The sequence below is a fragment of the Galleria mellonella genome, unplaced genomic scaffold, assembly GCF_026898425.1.
Source record: "Galleria mellonella isolate WM207_F2 unplaced genomic scaffold, CSIRO_AGI_GalMel_v1 utg63, whole genome shotgun sequence".
NCBI lineage: Eukaryota > Metazoa > Arthropoda > Insecta > Lepidoptera > Pyralidae > Galleria > Galleria mellonella.
The window spans coordinates 3,209,615-3,227,520 of record NW_026442130.1 but is presented as its reverse complement, the minus strand read 5'-3'; the positions used below and the strand labels follow the sequence as shown (position 1 = coordinate 3,227,520).

The window sequence follows — 17,906 nt, the reverse complement described above, 5'->3', positions numbered from 1 at the left end:
TATAAACCACAGACATATAAGTATTTATATTATAAAAAAACTAACACGGCTATGGATAATTTTAGATTATGTTCTATATTACGGGATGTTTTAAGACGACGAGGTTAGTAGATACGTATATTTTAACTAATTTGTTACTGACAATATTAACAATAGAAAATAATCTTATATAATAAATACAAATATAGAAATTTAAAATAAAAATGGTACAGCGACACATTAACCTAGTACGTGCAATGCTAAATCAACAATTATTATTATTATAAATAATTTCTTAATAAACTAATGCACTGTACGCGTAAATATAGATATGACTCCATTTTCTAGAAAAAAAGACCCACTTCAATTTTGACAAAACCTATTGTTTTAATTTTAAAACTAACTACTGAATCGATTTTGATTAAATTTCTATCGGATCAATCTGAAGGTCTTTCAAATAAAAAAAAAATCCAATCCTAATATAAGGTGACAAATATAAACAAAAAAAAATATATCACCGAATTAAGAACCTCTTTCTTTGCATTCGGTTGAAAAGTTGTACAAAAACACCACACAAAAACCGCACCTCTTATAACTTGTACCAAATTCAATTCCGTATCGGGCAAAGACGAAACCCTAACGAGTTTTATAAACGAAAGACTATTAGAGCAATTATCGCTCAAGAATTATTATTCCATCTACTTCCTTACTAACACACAACAAATATACTGTTTAGTAACACGACAGCTTCGTTAGTGAACGTTACCGCATGCATTTTGTAATGTAAATTGTGTAATTAGTAAATGTAAGTATAATATATTATTACTATAAAAGCGTCACTTTAGTTCTGATTGATAATAATAATATTTAAAATATTTTTGGTCCATTTATATTTAATATTAAGGTAATGTTTAGTAACAATGTTCTTATAGCCAATAAAATTAGTAAATCTACACACACACACACTCAGACACGCACGCACGCTCGTACGCACGCGCATACGCACACGCTGTTAGTGTGGGGCATTTGTTTGATATAAAAAAAAAAACTTGCTATACACCGAAGTAATTTTTTCAATATTTTTACACAGTTATCAGTGCACTTTTAAATAATTTGAAGGTCCACTTGACACGCAATGCGCAAGGTCCTTGGTTCATGGTTTTATTGAGCTCGCATGATAAATCCAACTAGTTCATTTTATTGACCAGACCGGCGGACAGAAACTAGGTCTGTAACTAGGCAGTAATTTGGATAACTATTTTTTTATGCAACTTAGAATGGCAAATAAGCTGACGGCCCACCTGATGGAAAGTGGTAACTATCGCCTATAGACATGAGCAGTACTATGGACATGACAGAATATATTGTTTCGCCCATGATACCCCCCATGCGTTGCCATTCCTGAGGACTCAGATGTTATTCCTCCGTACCCTGTAAATTGATGCCATATCCCACCCTTCAAACCGAAACACAGTCATGCAAACACAATTGCTTCACGATAGAAACACAAATGGGACAAAGGTACCCAAGCAATCGACTTTTGTACAAAGTCTCCCTCTGGTCATAATTGTCACATATTTTTCACCACATCTGCTCTTCATACGCTTTCTGTTTTTATCTAATGATTAGCTGATAGAGAACGCTATATGGCATTTAGCTCGCCATTTGTACATAGTTTTATTGTGCAATAAAGAATAAATAGGTAATTAATTTTATTATACTTAATTTTTTTATTCATGCCGCTCTGTGAGTCGCATAATTCTATGAATAAATTCTTTTTCTTTTCTTCTATATGTGTATCTTACTGGATAAGTTATACATGGTTAATGGACTGTGGTTTGTGGGTTGTAATCTAAGATTTTGTAAAGTACGTTTTATGATCTGTGACATGGTGTTTTGTGGTTTCTAATCAATTGGTTTTGGTTTTTAATCTATGGTTAGTTACTTACTATGAGTTGTGCAGAGTATTTAGTATATATAATTTTAACTTTCATTTCTTTTTATGGAATTATTGTTATTATTATGATTTCGTATAATTATCCCCCATAATTAGGGAATTATGGGGGATAATAGGTAGTAGTTGCCATGTTAGGCTTTAGTGGTTGTTTTACAACACAGGGGGCAAACGAACATGCGGCTCATCTGATGGTAAGTGACTACCGCCGCCCATGGTCACCCACAACACCAATGGCATTGCAGGTGTACTGTTGGCCTTTTAAAAAGGAATATGCTATTTTCTTGAAGGTTATGTTGTCGCATCGGTTCGGAAATATAGCTGCTGGAAGTTGATTCAAAAGAATGGTTGTGCGAGGGAGAAAGTGCCTTGAAAAACGCACGGTGGAGGACCGCCACTCGTCCAGATGGTTGGGATGAAATTTTAGTTTATGGCGGGTTGTACGATGGTGAAAATCAGCAGCGGGTATCAATCCGAACAATTCTTCAGAGCACTCCCCATGATAAATTCGGTAGAAGATGCACAGAGATGCAACATCTCTACGCAGTTTCAGTGGGTCAAGTCGGACAGTAAGGCGTCGATTGTCAACAATTCGAGCTGCTCGACTTTGAATGCTTTCATATTTTAAGAGGGACACTACTGCTTATCCTTCAGCTATTAAGTTTTCTTAGTTGCCTCTTACGACACCCAGGGGAAAAAACATGTGGTCTATACCGGAAACACAGCAAATTATAGAATTATAAACAAAAACACAATATGTTACCCATGGTTCCTTTCATGTCATACCATTATTAAGAACCAGCATATTATGCTTCCATAATTTGTAACATTTCTGCCATATCCCACTCTTCAAACCAAAACACAGCCTTCCAAGCACAGCTGTTTCGTGGCAGAAACACGAATTACTAACTAACTACACTAATAGAAGAAATTAAGGTAGTTACACAAAATGTCCATTAACAGATCAAAGAAGTTAACTAAAACCACTCGTGAAACTAGAACATTATAATTCAATCGCCCGTAGCATTATTACGTATTTCGCTACGTTGCTACGGTGTAGCAGGCTACGCCGTAGCGCCATAGCCGTAAGCCACAGCTACAAGAACTGTATAATTAATTATATTACTCTGGTAATAGTGTGAACAGTATAATTTGTGTCTAAACTGTAATAATAAATGGATATTATCTTTTAATTGCCTATTGTATGTTTAATAAATAAATTAACTGTTTTGTAGTACAGGGAGGAGCTAGGAGAATACAGGACCGGAGTAAATGTAAATGTATTATATATTCTTTATTGCATTTGTAAATTCCATTGTTAATGCATTTATAAACATTGTAAGCAAGGGTGAACTTATTTCTGACAGAGATCTCTTCCAGTCAACCCAATCCAATTAGAAAGCATGTTGTTAGCGGGTAGCTGAAATGCTACAACTATTAATATTTAGAGTACATACACAAGTATACAGTTAAATAAAATATTAAAATACACAATAAAATGAAAAATTTTTAAGATATGTAGTATTTAAAAAAAAAATAACTTTAAATGTAGCAAAACCGGTTTATTGTTTATAGTAATTAAACATTCGTGTTCAGAATCTGGAGGTAACTACGCTAGATTACATTGGTAACAATATTAAAAATATTATAATGAGAACCTTTTCCTTTTTTGAAGTCGGTTAGATATTAAAATATAAAAAATCATATTATGTTTATGTTCCATAGTTCGTCACTACTAACAAACACTGTTCAAAGACTATCATTTTCAAATTCTGAGGTATTTTGCATTATAAATCATTGTTATCATGTCCTCACATCAGACGTTAACTGTCCACTGCTAAACATATGTAGGCCTCAACCATAAGGGTTGCTAGTAGTTGCTATGCTTGACAAGAAGGTTGACAACCGCAGTTAGATTTTGCTAATGTATTAAGAGAGACGCTGCTGCCTATCTCTCGACTATAAGTTCCCTTAGTCGTCTCTAACAACACCAGAAGAAAAACAGATAACCTTTGAAATGTTTATTACAGAGGGAGACTTTGTATAAAAGTCGTTTGCTTGGACATCTCTGTCCCATTCGTGTTTCAATCGTCAATCAGTTGTATTTGCATGGCTGTGTTTCGGTTTGAAGGGTGGGATATGGCGTGAATTTACTGGGTACAGAGGAATAACACCTGAGTCCTCAGGAATGGCAACGCATGGTGGGTATCATGGGCGAAACAGTATACTCTGTTATGTCCATGCTACTGCTCATGTCTATAGGCGACGGTTACCACTTTCCATCAGGTGGACCGTCAGCTTGTTTGCCATTCTAAGTTGTATAAAAAAAACCCACGGAACCAAGGAACCAGTGGCTCATTCTATTCCGAAACCGTACAACCCGGAAACATAAAATAAATCATCTTCGCATCTATTTACAAACATTACTCTAAAATATTTAAATCACCTTATTAAGCTTAATATAACGCTTTTTTATCTTAGTCTAAGTAACAAATATTTCGTTTTAAAAACGAACAAAGAAAAATAAATAAATTTTATTACAAGAAAAATCTTGTGTTTACGTATATTTATAAACAGACTCCTAACGACGTTCAGTGACATTTTTATCTACGTTTTCTCGTGGATTTAACGATCGCAAATTCAGTTATTTTATAACCGATTTAGCTATTTATGGCATATTTGTTTATAAACATAAATATAAAAAGATATATAATCCTGATATACAGTCCACACACCGATACATTCAAATATACCTTACACCTACCACAACTTTTAATATTAAATTATATTCAAGTCTAAGACCCAGCTATTTATTCCTCCCGCTATTTTATAAATAAAATGTAGTCTAAATTTATCATAAAATTAATACATAAATATCTATGTATATACCCACCTATAACCTTTTAATACAAGTAAACTCTTGAAGCGTAGCATTTTTGTCTTTCTCAGAATACCTATATTTATAACTTAAAAAATTTTAACTTCAAAGAGCAAGGGAAAAGAGAGTTCAGTGCAACGAACATCTTTTTATAGGATTTTTTTTATAAAAATTCCATTGATATTTTCTATTCACTTAAAAGATATTATATTACTCGATATTTATGATATCTACTCAATTTTATTTTCAAAATTTTACGCAAAAAGGTATTGTATCAGAATAATAATGAAACATAATAATGCACAAGAGAGAGTTAATCTCTGAAAGGGATTTCTTCTAGCAAACTTAATATGAGAGAAACTGCTAGTTTATTCGTAATTACAGGTATAAATATGTATCACTCGACTAGTTCCTTTAAACTCCCTCTAAACATGAACAGTGATATGGACATAATAGAGTATACTGTACCACCCAAGATACCCTTCATACGTTACCATTCCTGAGGACTAAGGTTTATGCCTCTGTACCATGTAATTTCATAACTAAATCGCTCCCTTAAAACCGAAACGCAGCCATGCAAACAACTGCTTTACGACAGAAATACGAATGAGACAGAGGTACCCAAAGAGACGACTTGCGTATAAAGTCTCTCTCTGGTATTATAATCTGGTAGTATTATTTACAATAATCGATTTTTATTTTTTAATTTTTTTTTATACATCTTAGAAAGGCAAACAAGCTGACGGCCCACCTGATGGAAAGTAGTAACTACCGCCTATAGACATGAGCAATACCATAAATATAAGAGAATATAGTGTTTCGCCCATTATACCCCCCATGCGTTGCCACTCCTGAGGACTCAGATATTATTCCTCCGTACCCTGTAAATTCACGCCACCCTTCAAACTTAAACACAGCGATGCAAATACGACGCTTTACGGTTGAAACACGAATGGGTCAGAGGTACCCAAGCAAACGACTTTTGTACGAAGTCTCCCTCTGGTTTTATTCAAATAAGTCAATCAAAATATCAATCGGGTAAAATCAAAAGATGACGACATTCATTTATCATGATTTTATTCTTTATCCAAATACTTAAACTTTACTTATGATATTACATAATCACGGTTGATTATAAACATGTAAATTCTTCTTTAAAGTATTTGTATCAAACCTACCGTTTGGAAGTTACGATGGGTTTAAAAATGCTAAAACAAAGAAAAATACCACGGTGTAAGTGTTCGTTTAAAATGCTTAATATTATTGTTATTTTCTATTGTCCAATTTTAAAACTGTAATATATTAGTAACTTGATAGCACTATGCAATAATATGTCCTAAGATATATACTTATTAAATTGCCCTAATGGATAAATTTAATTAAAATATCTAATAAGCACCAGAATATACTGAACTTTATGTCAATTAAATAAGATCTGATTCGATTTGTGCATTGCAAACTTCGGAAATGAGGCACAGAAATCGAATCAGCGTTTATGGTTCTCCACTATAATTGCAAACTTCAAAGTCCGTACGCCAGTAGAAACGCAGTTGCTGCACTCAAATATCTATGCCATTATCAAATGAATTTGTCACAATTAGATGATTCTGAACACTTCGATATTGCTTTAACGAGTTGAATTTTGAAACGTTTGAATTTCCATTCAAACTGTCACATCTAAAATGAAAAGGTCAGTTTCAATTATTATGTTTAATGAATAAATTAAAAATGTGTTACACAAAAAAAAACCTTCAGCTGTAGTAAATTGTAAAAATAGCATTATGATTTAAAAAATAAACTTATAGACCTATTTTAATAAAATTTCTATAGCATCAATCTGTATGTTGTTACAGATAAAAAATATAAATTTCTGCATCGATTTACAATTGTTTGAGTTATAAGGTAACAAACATATAAAAATATATTTTTTAATGAAATATATTTCCATATTCCAATTTATTAAGCAGTGGAAAAAATTTCGAAGCGGACGAGACTTTATCCCGCAACTTTTACTGCATTTCGATGGCAACGCTATTACTAGTTGAGCTACAGTTTCAGTGTATAAATTATTCAATAATTTTTTATCATTAGAAATCGCATACAATTTTATTTATAGTTTTATCTTGTAAATATTTTCATAAAAAAATTATAAAGTATGGTACAACACACCGTCATCAATATAATAGAACGACCAATCCAGGAAACTCGCGGGCATCCACTCGCTCGTTATAGGTAATAGACATTGGCGCCCTCTACAGTAGTCTTACGCCGACCGCCAATACGTTCGCATATGTACTCGTACTTAGACCTAAAGCGCGCTCCCGCCATTGCTAACAACTATGTAGTATTTGTTGCTTGTATTAAACTTGTTTTGACAATCGGGGTCTTTCAATTCACAACCCACGACTCTGTATATTATAAAAGTTTAAATTAATTAAATTAAATTAATTTAAAACTGTATAAAATAATAAAAATATCACATAGAATAAATACTCAGCTTATTTCTATTATAGCCTTTATTGAAATTGCATGTCATCTTAAGTCAGATTGTCCATAACAATTTACATACTGGATGCAAGTTAAGTTCTAAAATGGAGCCAAACTTTGGATAACCGAATCAGTGTTGCCAAAAGCTGCCTAAAGTTACGACAGCGCACAATATATGTCCAGTTTGTCGCATAGTTGAATAGTAATTTGAAAGTTAAACACTGATATAAACAGTGAGACTGCCTCCCTTTGTATATTTTACCGCTTGTATAACAGATTGTATTCTGAGGAATTGTTTGAAATGATGCCCACAGCCACTTTTTATTATTGCACTACTCGTCATCGACGGTTAATTCATCCTGACGAGACAACCTAAGAGAAAAATCGACGATCCCAAGCTCACTTAGCAAACTTAAGTCTAAGGCCAACCATCTGGACGAGTCGCGGTCCTCCACCGTGCGTTTTTCAAAGCACTTTCTTCCACGCACAACCACTCTTTGAAATTAACTTCCAGCAGCAGTACTTCCGAACCGATACGACAACATAACCTTCAAGAAAAGATCATATTCCTATTTAAAAGGCCGGCAGCACACATAGGCGGCGGTAGTCACTTACCATCAGGTGAGCCGCACGCTCGTTTGCCCCCTGTGTTGTAAACAAAAAGGCGAAACTTTGCCTCCCTAAGTGTGTTCTACTGCTTGTATAGTGGATTATATGAAAAATTGTTTGAAATGATACTCATAACCACTTTTTATCACCGCACTGCTCGCCATAGACGGGAAATTCATCCTGACACGCTTAAACGTAAAATGTCACGTACAGTGCGGTTTTAGAGAAGTTTTCTTCCGCGAATGTTCAGGCTGTGGAGTGAGGGCCCTGCCGAGGTTTTCCCTAGAGATTACAGTATGGAGTTCTTCAAAAAGGGTGTATTAAGATTTCTTCAGATAAACTTGATACTCCTAGTGTTGCATAAACTATAGTAACCGTTAACCATCAGACAGGCTGTATGCTTGTTTGCCAAATTTGTGGTATAAAAAAATATAGAAGAAAGTTTGTTTTTAACAGTTTAACTAATCACTATGAATTTTGGTATACAGTTACTATGTGGGATGGAAAAGGGCATAGGCTATTTATCCCGTTTAATGATCTTACCTCGATCACGCAGATAAAGTTCTGTGTAAAAGTAAGCTATAAATACTAATTAATATAATTAATAATTAGTAAAAAATGTATGTTAGTAATAATTCATAAAACATGCAAATTAAATGGAAATTGTAAAAAAATCAAACGGGCATGTTAGACTGAAAATATTAGAATTTAGGAAGTTACATTCTACATAGATTCCTAAATAAAGTATTAAAAATTAAGTATTTTTGGTAGTCTTGGTTGTTCAAAAGTCGCTTTTATGGAGACCATAGTCTCTAATTATTATTAGTTTGAAAGTGCTCATTTTATTTGCAAAGTAATGTATTTATTTATTTCTAATTCTTAATTCGAAAATCATATAAATTTAACTACCACGCTTACCCGGTAATTCAAGTAGTCAAGACGTGGAGTTATGCAAAAAAGGAAATGCAGCCGGTTATGTTCACCGCAATAAATTTAATGTGGAAAATCGCGTTATCGTTTCGCCCTGGCTCGCACAGAAATTGGTTTGAGTAGGAAAGTATTTTTTTTTTACAAAGGTTATCCTTTTGTCTTATTTTTTGCAACTATATTTTTTTTTATTTATTTAACACCTTATTGTACACACTAATTATACATAAGAATATGACAGAGGTAATCAAATGTTCAAAGAAGAATTTAACTCTAAAAGAGTTCTCTTCCAGCATATTGCTTGATTGCATCTTCAATTTTCATGATTATTTTTGTAATGGATTATGTTTACTCCGGTTTTGGTTCAACTTTAATATTGTTCTTAGTTAATTATTGAAACTACATTATTGTGAACTGATTGTAATAAAGGAAACGCCGGTTCGTGTTGAAAAGTTATACTGACAGTTTATATAAAAAAAAATGAATAATTAAAAGAATAAAATATTGGAAATACAAATCACAAAGGAGTTTGTAACATACATTTTAATCTTTGTTTTCAAAACAGAACTTACCTTGTTGCTCATTATCATCATCATTTCAGCTATTATCCGTCCATTGCTAGACATAGGTCTCCCCCATAAACTGCTATAAGGAGCGGTCCTGAGCCACCTGCATCTACTGACTCCCTGAAATGCATTTGAGGTTGTCTCTTCATCTAGTAGGGAGTCGTTCTACAATGCGTTTACACGTTGTTGCTCAGGAATGCAACATTTGTGTATGTGTATGTGTGTGTGTGTGTGTATGAGCGCGCACGGACGCCTGCGTTTGTGTGTGTGCGTGTGTGTGTATGTGCGCGCGCGTGCGTGCGTGTGTGTGTGTGTGCGTGTGTGCGTGTGTGTGTGTATTTGTGCATGCGTGCGTGTGTGTGTACGTGTGTGTGTGCGTGTGTGTGTGCGCGTACGCGTGTTCGTACTTGTATTGACAGTGATGAAAGACTTAATTTATTAAAATTTTCAAACAATAACAATTGGTTCTTGACTAATTAAGCATTAATAATAATAATAATATATAATAATAATTATGACCGCTTTAAATGAGTTAAAAAACGAATATGCTAAAATATAAAGATATGTTAGAATATAGAATAAGATAAAAATAATATTTATTCAAATAGACTTGTTTATAAGCACTTTTAAGTTATCATTTTTAATGTTTCTGTTGCTGGGTTCCGGATGTCGTTATTTGTTGAGAAGAACCCGCAAGAAATTCGACTCTTTTCAATTTACTTATGTACAAAACAATATTACATTTGTATGGTTACAGTGAATATAATAAGCATTAAGTTCTATTTATGTATATTATTCAATGTAATTTTTTACAATCGATCTAACGACATCCTATTCATTAGTATTAGGCTTAGAATATTATATACATAATGTATATATGTAATTTCACAAGCGAAATATCATATGATACGCAAAATCATACGTCACATAAACGACATCGCTTCATTAAAATCACTACAAATCACGCTAAATGAAGTCGCAGATGCTTAATGCGTTCGGATTTATTCGTGTGTCATCGGCTGCAGCCGTGTAGATCCTGGCATAAAATAAGCCACCCCCTTCCTTTCACGTGGGGGTCGTAAGAGGCGAATAAAAGAGAGATGGGCAGCAGAGTCTCTCTTAAAGCATCACTAAAAGTTGCGGTTGTCAATCCGCCTGCCAACCATGGCAACTACTGGTAAAATTTTCCTTGTTGGATAGGTTGTACTCAGCAGTGGAAAATTAACGATTGATACAACATCGACCGAGTTCAGTTAGTAGTGAATTGAAATCGCAGCATAAGGCTGTATCAGAGTGAGCAATTAGAGACTTATCCATACTTCGTTAAATTCAATATTCGTTCGCTGTTATCATAAAAATCATAATTCATATTTCACTTTCAATAGCAAATAGCAAGTGCGATATTAACTCATTGCGAGCGAAAATAACTTTTTGTAATTTATCACTAGTTATACCGCAGTGAATAAAAATAATTATTTCACTGAATAACAATGAATTAAATGTGATAATAATTTCGATGCTTAATTAATATTAAATGCTCCAAAACAGACGGTATAAGTAATGTTACTATCAAATAGAAATTTTGTACACAAATTGTCTGCTTCGGTACCTCTGATTTCCTGGCGTGAAGCACTTGTTTGCATGGCTGTGTTTCGTTTTGAAGGCTGGAATTTAGCAATTAAATTACAAGGTACACAGGCAAATAACTTAGTCCTCAAGAACGGTAACGTATGAAGGGTATTGTGAATGACACAGTATATCTATGGTACTGCTCATGTCTATAGGCAATAGTTACTACTTTCTATCAGGTGGGTCGTCAGCTTATTTGCCATTGTAAGTTGCATAGAAAAATTTCAAAAGGCAGTCCGAGGTATTTGCAGCATTCGTAACCAGCACCAAATTTCTAGAGTATAAATTTTTTTTTCTATATGAAATAGTTTAACTATACATATAACCAACTTGACTGGTATTTTAGTCAAGAATGCTTAACTATTTTCGGGATTATTCAAGAACCTTTCTTTTGAAGTTATTTAAAAGTAATAATGCATAATATTTCATAGAACTCAATTCACCTAAAGTACTTTTCTCGGAAGATGAATCTCCGGTATTTTTTAGTATATTTTCGCAAACAGCCCAAAAAAAAATAGTGACATTTTCATTTCATACATTGAATAATAACTATGTTGAGTTGTATTGTGTTATTCTTATTTATGTGGGCTTCACTCAAGTATTAAATTAGAGGATGCCAGACTAATTTCGAACTCAATAGGAGCCCTTATTCATGAGCGCGGTTCACGGCTGTGTCACGAATAGCACGTGAAATTGAGTAAAGCCGACATAAATAATTACGATATTTAATTAATTAAAAATCAATCAAACTGTTTAGGCTACATCGGATATCATGATTATCATACCAGTCTATCCACTAATGAACATAGGCCTCCCCCTATTGTGGGGTTGTGCCAGTAGTTGCCACCCTTAGCAACCGAATTAGCAATTGCAGTTAGGCTTTTAGTGATATTTTAAGTGGTACACTGCCGCCCATTCCTCGACTATTAAGTGTCCTTAGTCACCTTTTACGACATCCACGCAAAAGGAAAGCTGGCCCATTCTGGGTCGAGCCCACAAAGCACAACATCGGATACACATATTTGAAAACATTGCCATTGTAATAAAAAATAAAAGTTAATTACTAACTCCCTCTTTTTCAAAGTTATTTAAAAATAACAGAGTATAATGCCATAGAGCACTTAGTAATTCGAACTACTGTTTCGCTTCGACAGTACGCACGGTTCCAGATAAATTTCTAAAAGCGGTTTTCCCCGAACATGAAACTCCGCAATTTCTAGAATAATCACGCGAGAAGTCCAATGAAGTATTGTTATAACGGATTGGATTCTTCAATAAATTGACATCAATAAAAATGATATTTATAACAGGTTAGTATTTCTTTTTCTACCTATAATGAAATTACTTAGCAAAAAAATTATTACTTCAGTCGTCGAAATTTATATATGTACAATACGGAAGTACATTATCGATTGTAGAAGAATTAAATACATACATACATACATATCTGTCACGCCTGTCTCCCATTAGGGTAGGCAGCAACAATGGAACGCCAAATGCTTCGATTCAAACAAACCTCTTTGTCATAATATATAGAAAACGACCTCCAAATTGCATATAAATAGTTTTACTCATAAATACTAAAATGTATTGCACAGGAATCGATTTCCCAACCATAGAAAGCGTCAAGGTCATCCAGGCAGTCAACCAATCGGTTACAAGGTCGCTTATCGTCTGTCTTAATAAACCAAACTTAAATATCTTCTATCAATTAATTAGTTTTTCTCAACTCGGGATAAACAAAGTTAATCCATCACTATTAACAAGACCCATTTAGTACCAATTAATGTGGTTACTAGTACTTAAAATTCCTAGGTGTTCCAACTCACATAATGAATGTTGCTTTTCAGTAAAAGAATGTTAGATTAATTAAATTCCAAGCCTTCTCTGCCTCGACCTCTAGTACCAACTTAATACGACAAATATAACTAGACCTCTCGCGCCGCTTCCCATCTATTGATTTAAGATGAATAAGTGCGGGCTGAATGGTATCACGGAGATCAGGTTATTTTGGTCATGTATGTAGCTTTTCTTTTAAAAAATATAAAATTGTTTTTACTCCAATCTTAACAAGGAGATGTGCATAACAACCCTGTTTTCATTTAAACTATTACTAATAAATGTATGTAAAAACATTTGTATATTAATGAGGGACTTTTTATTACTTTTAGATTGGGGAATGTTAACATCATGTACGTTATGTAAAACTATAATCAGAAAAAGAGAAAAATAAGTGTAAAATATGACATAATTATTTATTTACCAGAGAGAGACTTTGTACAAAAGTCGATTGCTTGGGTACCTCTGTCCTATTCGTGTTTCAACTGTGAAGCAGCTGTGTTTGCATGGCTGTGTTTCGGGTTGATATGGCGTGAATTTACAGGGTACAGAAGAATAACACCTGAGTCCTCAGGAATGGCAACGCATGGGGGGTATCATGGGCGAAACAGTATACTCTGTTATGTCCATGATACTGCTCATGTCTATAGGCGACGGTTACCACTTTCCATCAGGTGGACCGTCAACTTGTTTGCCATTCTAAGTTGTATAAAAAAAATATTTACTGATAATATATAAGTATATATATATATATATATATATATATATATATATATATATATATATATATATATATATATATATATATATATATATATATATATATATATATATATATATATATATGGTGAGTTTTACAGATTTACCAATGCACTCACCAAAAACCAGAAAAAAAAATCTAATTATACTACAAAAATAAACATAAAAAATGCTATTCTGCGTAATTTGTTACCGCCAATTACCAAATAGAATTCAAAAAACAAATACTTTATTTTGTATATGTATTCTTTGAAGGATAAGCAAGCTGAAGTGGCAATGGGCTGGTCACATAGCTCGAAGAACCGAGAACCGATAAAGAATAAAGGTTCTTGAAAGATGACCGTCCACTAGTAGGAGTGCACGACCTTAAATGCATTGCATGGAGTCAGTGGATGCAGGTGAATCAAGACCATTCCTTATGACAATATGGGGTAGACAGATAATAGCTAAGATGGCAATGATGTATTCTTTTATCTCTTTTTTTTTGTATATGTGTCTGTATGGTATGGTAGGTCACGAAGATGGCAAGAAAACGAAGACTTTAACAATTGGATTTTATTTTACGTTTTTAATCGTTAATTACAGGTAATAAATAAATAGACGTGTGGTGTCGATCGTATCTAGGTGCAGACTGGGTGTGGCGTCCGTTGCGCCGATTATAAGTTTAAACGACCGCAAGCATAGACAATGACATAGACAAACTATTGAGTTTTGAGGCACAGAACGCGTCGCTTACAGTGTCTATCTATAATTATGTCTGTTGTTACAATTATGGGTACTGTAAGCAATGCAAATTATACATACCTACTTGTCTTACTAGGGGGGAAAGGGATTGTCAGTAATAGAGTTTGACAGCCCCATTGCTAGCAATATGCCCTATTAGGTCGACCTCCACGTGGTTCCCCCTGGAAACCGTCGTGAACAATTCTTGTTGAATTCGTCACGATGGGCTAACTGATCTGCTTCATGCTCACCTGTCATCCCTCACTGGTGCCCCGCCGGTGTATACCGATAGCGCAGGCGGGGTTACCATTCCATTATCACCCATCAAAAAACCTGTCTTACTAAACACACTAAAAATGCTACTGGCCAAATTGCCAACAATACACTGTAAACATTATTTTTAAATGTAATAACTTTTAATTAGTACTTACCAGAGGGAGACTTTATACAAAAGTCGATTGCTTGGGTACCTCTGTCCCATTCGTGTTTCTACCGTGAAGCAGTTGTATTTGCATGGCTGTGTTTCGGTTTGAAGGGTGGGATATGGCGTGAATTTACTGGGTACAGAGGAATAACACCTAAGTCCTCAGGAATGGCAACGCATGGGGGGTATCATGGGCGAAACAGTATAATGTGTTATGTGCATGGCACTGCTCATGTCTATAGGCGACGGTTATCACTTTCCATCAGGTGGGCTGTCAGCTTGTTTGTCATTCTAAGTTCTGTAAAAAAAAAAAAATTAATATTTCAATTGCATCCAAGTAGTATAGTAAATACAAGTTCATAATTACGTAACTTTAATTAGTGAGCGATGCGAGTACATAAACAACATTAAACCTTATTAAAGTTAAAAGTAATAAATAGTAATAAATTTAACAGAGGGAGACTTTGTAAAAAAGTTATTTGCTTGGGCACCTCTGACCTATTCGTGTTTATACCGTGAAGCAGTTGTGTTCGCATGGCTGTGTTTTGGTTTGAAAGGTGGGATATGGTAGTGAATTTACAGGGTACAGAGGAATAACACCTGAATCCTCAGGAATGGCAACGCATGGGGTAGAATCATGGGCGAAACAGTATACTCTTTTATATCCATGGTACTGCTCATGTATATAGGGTGTACCGAAAATAGTGGACCAACGGGTTATGGGGGATAGTGAGACTTATTATCTCACAAAGGTACTAAAATTTATAGTCCTAGGTCTTGTAGTTATTAAATTATGCTTTGTTTTCAAAATGTGGTGAAAATATCATCCTAAACTAAATATTAAATTTTACCATATTTGTTTTTTTTTTATTTTATTGTTGTTTTTTGTTCAAGGTAGTTGTGAATACATAAGTCTTCCTAATTAAAATGATATTCAAGCATATTGAACAACAATAAAAAAATTAGAGCATAAACTAGATGCAAATTTTACGTTTAAAAGTTTTCTAACTGAAATTTGAACAAAGATGGTGTAAAAAAAATGTATCGTAACGTTTTGAAACTTTATTTTACATACATCTACGAGTACATCTCATATTAAATATTTCTAAAAAGATATAATTCTTAGGCATAAAGGAAATTTTTCCTTATGTCATTCAATATCATGGAATATTTTCAGGATAAAATAAAAATACTATTTTTGTAATAATTCGAAGAGAGGAATTTTTAGTAATTGGATTTAACGGTTCTATCGCTAACCATAACCGGACGATCTCCACGTGATTCTCCTTGGAAACACAAATACTAACTGACCTGTCTTCATCCTCACCAGTCACCAATCAATAGTATCCCGCTGGCATCAAAAAATAAATACTCAATAATTTAATATAATTAGCTCTTAAGCTAACAGACTTAATACGTAATATAAAAAGTAATTTACTAATAAGTACTCTTTGGAAACATATTAGTAACATTGTTTGTCTATAAAATATTTATAACAGAAATATATGTACGCATTGCTAGATACTTGAAATAAAAAAAAAAAATATAGAGAATCGTACAAAAAATGATAAATGAAACAAAAGATAAAGCGAAATAAAATTTTCTCTTTTTATTTTCTAATTTGTAAGTACACTACATCTAATTACCAACAAATTACATTAATAATGTATTTATCTATATTATGTATAAATATACATAAAAGTATGCTTTCTCAGTCAATTTATTATTTTTTTTTAGAAGTTTCTAAACTTTTTTTAATATATATACGCTGGCGGTACACTAGTGAGAAATGATAGGCAAGGATATAAACATGTCGGTTAGCTCATAATTCCATAAGAATTAACTACAATGATTTGCAGAAGGAAGCACAAGGAGGTCAACCTGTTAGTATATATTTTTAGCTATAGGATTTTTAGACCGCATTACTAACAATCAATTTCCACTAAGCATTCAAATAAATTTGTCAACAATAAAAATTATTAGATAATATCCGTCATAAATATAGTTGTATTATTATTATTAAAATTTATACTAAAAATACATATATGTAGATAAGCATGTTAAACGCAACAAAATACTCGTATATAGAATCCTGGCAGCCGACCCAAGGTAACTGAGTTTAAGTGGCGTTAAGAATTTATTCATAGGATAAAAATTACTTTAATCCCAGAGGCCACAGTGTATCTGAATGTATGCAAAATTTTGGATTTAACTTAGTAATTCTATAACGAAAGTTCATTTGTACTCATACATTCATAAATACTAATAAATACATATATTTAAAAAGAGGTGAAATCTTCATAGAAAATATTTTATTTCTGTAATTTAATTTACTATGTATTCTTCTACCGGTCACGTGTTTTCTCCTACGTATACTCCTGCGGTATTTAAAAGAGATACATTGAGAACGTCAAGATTACGATCGCCAACATAGTATTTATTGCTGTGACGGCGCCCTCAAGTTTGGACCATCTTACTTACCATCAGGTGGAGTGCGATCACTTTCATTCTAAAAAAAAGCTCGAAAAATAAGTAACAACAATAAATATGACATTATTTTTAAATGACAGTAGCCACAAGGTGGCAAAATATATTACAGAAAATATAATTGTTTTGAAACATTTAACTATGGATAACTATTTGAACTTGAAAATGTTGAATTTTAAAAAGGCTAACTTAAAAAACTCTAAATATTTAAGTGGCTGCCATGACCTTTAAGAATGAAACTCAATGTAGTTAAACTTCCAACATCTTTTCACATTTACGTACAGTTGCGTGCAGAGTTTGGCATGACAATATGCGATTTTTTATTAAACTCAAAAGTTTCGAGAATTGTAGTAAATATTGTGAACGTTATCATAATTTCTAAATTTCTAACAATGTTCTATAGATTTGGGTTTTTAACTTGAATTTAACAATAAAATGTCTGAAAATGAAATTACAAGGTACAAAGGTGCAACGTTGTTTTTAGGAATGGCAACGCTTGAAGCCATACCATAGCTTTAATAGTACATTTTGTAGTGTCCATGTACTGTTCATATCTATAGGCGACGGTTACCATTTTCCATCAGGTGGGCCGTCAACATGTTTACCATTCTAAGTTGCATAGAAAAACACAGTCTCTCGGCAACT

At 33.4% G+C, this 17,906-nt stretch overlaps 1 long non-coding RNA gene across 1 annotated transcript; it reads left to right on the top strand.

Moving 5' to 3' along the window:
* Window positions 1–223: 223 nt before the first annotated feature.
* Window positions 224–12,962, top strand: LOC128201815 (uncharacterized). The gene is made up of 3 exons (XR_008253442.1): window positions 224–784; window positions 12,184–12,339; window positions 12,880–12,962. It is a non-coding gene; the product is annotated as an uncharacterized LOC128201815 (long non-coding RNA).
* The last annotated feature ends 4,944 nt before the right edge of the window (window positions 12,963–17,906 follow it).